This window comes from Amborella trichopoda, chromosome 12, assembly GCF_054954075.1.
Source record: "Amborella trichopoda isolate Santa Cruz 75 chromosome 12, AtrichopodaSantaCruz75HAP2 v2.0, whole genome shotgun sequence".
Lineage (NCBI taxonomy): Eukaryota > Viridiplantae > Streptophyta > Magnoliopsida > Amborellales > Amborellaceae > Amborella > Amborella trichopoda.
Genome location: NC_142347.1, coordinates 46031932 through 46034671, shown reverse-complemented (window position 1 = coordinate 46034671; position 2740 = coordinate 46031932). Strand labels below are relative to the sequence as shown.

General features: G+C 40.8%; 1 long non-coding RNA gene across 4 annotated transcripts; it reads right to left on the bottom strand.

The window, feature by feature from the left end:
• Positions 1 to 429: 429 nt before the first annotated feature.
• On the bottom strand, positions 430 to 2507 carry LOC18435473 (uncharacterized). Of its 4 annotated transcripts, none has more exons than XR_966703.3 (4): positions 2397 to 2507; positions 2034 to 2097; positions 1801 to 1887; positions 430 to 1685 (listed from the first exon to the last, which is right to left on the bottom strand). It is a non-coding gene; the product is annotated as an uncharacterized LOC18435473 (long non-coding RNA). The 4 variants fall into 4 exon arrangements; XR_016046364.1 differs by having other exon boundaries at positions 1805 to 1887; XR_002281095.2 differs by having other exon boundaries at positions 2034 to 2091.
• Between the last annotated feature and the right edge of the window lie 233 nt (positions 2508 to 2740).

Sequence of the window (2740 nt, the reverse complement as noted above, 5' to 3'; positions counted from 1 at the left end):
AGCGAGGTCCGGCACTGCCTCACCTAGGCAAGGAATGCTTTTAGACGCTCTTGATCTTATTTCTACACGCGTTTTCTCAAAAGGAAAAAGTTTACTTAAGATGTCAGATTTATACTATTCCATTAGGGTGCGCTTTAAAAACATTTTAGACATCGTTGTTCCAATCTTCACCTCAATATATATGGATATAAAACCTCAAGATGTATAAATATAAAAAAAATGATTTTAAGTCTTGAAAATAACTCATATGGTAAGAAATGATCAAGATTTTCAAATTGTTATAAATTTCTTGGATTTGCATAATTTTTTAAACTTTGAATTATATGATTAGGAGCATACAAAAAATTTCAACCATCAATGGTTTTACTTAAAATTGCATTATGCGCCTTGGTTGTTTAAAGTAGAGACATTCTATAACCATTTGAAAACTTTGAAAATTGATCATCCGATATATTTTGATGGAAAATTAATGGAGATACAAGCATTTATTCCAAATATACAGGGAAAAACTCAAAGTATACACCTCACACATAACACCACCAAATCTTCTTATCCTCTTCTTCAAAACAATCAAATGAATTCCATACGCCTACACTCCCCCAAAAAACCAAACTCCATCTCTCATACGGCTTCTCAATATAACATGCTCCACCCTCATGCGTACCATACTCCTCTGGTGCATAAAAGTCTCAGCCATGCACCACTTGCTTATGATGGGCCACCCCCTCGCCTACCATGCACCACCCTCTTGTGTAGCAAAGATTCAGCCTCTTCTTTTCCTGTTTTTTTGCCTCTTCTTTTTTCTTTTTTTTGAGAATAACCAGAGATTCAACCTCGCGTATGGTGATTCCTCACTGTTGTGTATCAATTGTTTGGCGAAAAAGGGGCGCATCTTTGCCAAAATCTCGGCTTCTCCCTGACGGGGCGACAAACCTGGTCGAGAAATCACTGTAATTTTGGTGGTCAAGTTCTTGGCTATGGCCTTCGTCAAAATTTAGGGCATAACTCAGAGGATCATACTGAAACTTTCCAGCTCTTCCCTTTCCACTTCTATTGAATCTTCGAATGAAGGTTTTCCACCTGGGGCCTGCAACCAATTCAGACCATTCTCTCACTTTTTTGAGAGCGTTCCACCCTTTCATCCACCATTTGTTCTCGTTCTCTGGTTCGGAGGCGGCTGCTTTCATCCTCTCCCAACATTCACCCTTGAAGACCGGGCTCGAGCTTGAGTCCTCTGATCTGAAGCAGCAGAACCAAATGGAACAACCTCGCTTTGAGAAGAGGAGCTCTGATACTTCCTCTGCATCTATTGGCTTTTGGCCTGCGAATCGTGGGTGGTCGGGAGCGGCCATTGAGAACTCTGGTGTCTTTAGAGGAGAGGTGGCCATGGCTCAGGAGAAGATGAATTCTTGAGGGAAAAGAGTTACAAGGTGACGATATGTTACTTTCTCAGAGAGAAAAAGGCCAAAAGGCCCTTTTTTTGCAGAGACATGGCTTCTGTTTCTTTCTCCATAGATCTTCAATAAAATACAGCAATTGAGGCTTCAAAGACAATCTCAAAACCCTTATCTATCAATGGCTGCCGGAAAACCCAAATTCAGGCGGTAATTGCCCCGTAAAATCTACCCTGTGAAGATTTTCCGAGTAATCCGGCAAAAGGTTCCCGCGTGATCGATCTGAATCCCCTGAGACATGAAAAGTATAGACAGAGAAAGGAGAACGATGAAATGTTTAGACTTTAGAAAGAGAGAGAGGAGAAAACGTGTTTGGAGAAGCGTTCCAATCACAGAACGACCTTACCTACCACAGCAGAGAGCGCAAGCAATCGATAACCAGAAGACGACGAAACTTGAAACTTCAAGGCGAGGGCTACAGAATAAGACGATACTGCAAAAGAAAACGTCATCAGAAAAGGATCTTTTGATATAGAAAAACCAGAAGAGGAGAAATTCCCTATACAAAAGTAACAAAAACAAACACTTTCTTGAATAAAAAATGGTAAAAACTGCAGAACACGGTGAGAAATCTCAGACCTCGAACTTCGAAGATCCGGATCCAAAGCGCGTCCAGAGAATACCAAATATTCTTCTTCTGCAACTTCAAGGAAATACCGATTCTTAAAAGTGAAGGTTTAATTGATGAAGATGAATTATGAGAGAGAAAGGAAAACGTTAAAAAGGTTAGAGAGAGAAAACAATGAGACCGTTTATGATTGATTCTTACCGCGAGGCTTTAATGGATAGGTCCAGAGAAAATGATGACAGAACCAGAAGAGAGAGAAACTTAAAGGATAGAGAGAAATGATGAGAGATAAAGAGGAGAGAGAGGAATGAGAAAAATTCAAAAGGATAGAGAGATCATGAGAGAACGGGAAGAGAGAGAAAAGGGAAATTTACCAGATATTCTTCTCCTGTAACTGCTGAATGAGAAACCCGATATGCTTAAAGCGAACCTTTATAGGCTAGAGAGAGAAAAAGGGATAAGGATGCAGGAAAGCAAGGAAAATCTTCCGAGCTGATCCTGCAACCCTAACCCTAATTTGCCAAAAGAAAATGAAAGAGAGATGAGTGGTGGAATTTGTGTGTGTCTCTGGTGGGGATTTTATAGATCACCGGCTATGTCGAGGGACACCGGCGATAGCTGGTTTCGTCACGCTCGGATCCTTTAACGGTCTTTTTCCAGCATGTCCATATTTTTGTGTAATGACACGTGTCATTCTGTCAAAGGGCGCCTGTCGCTA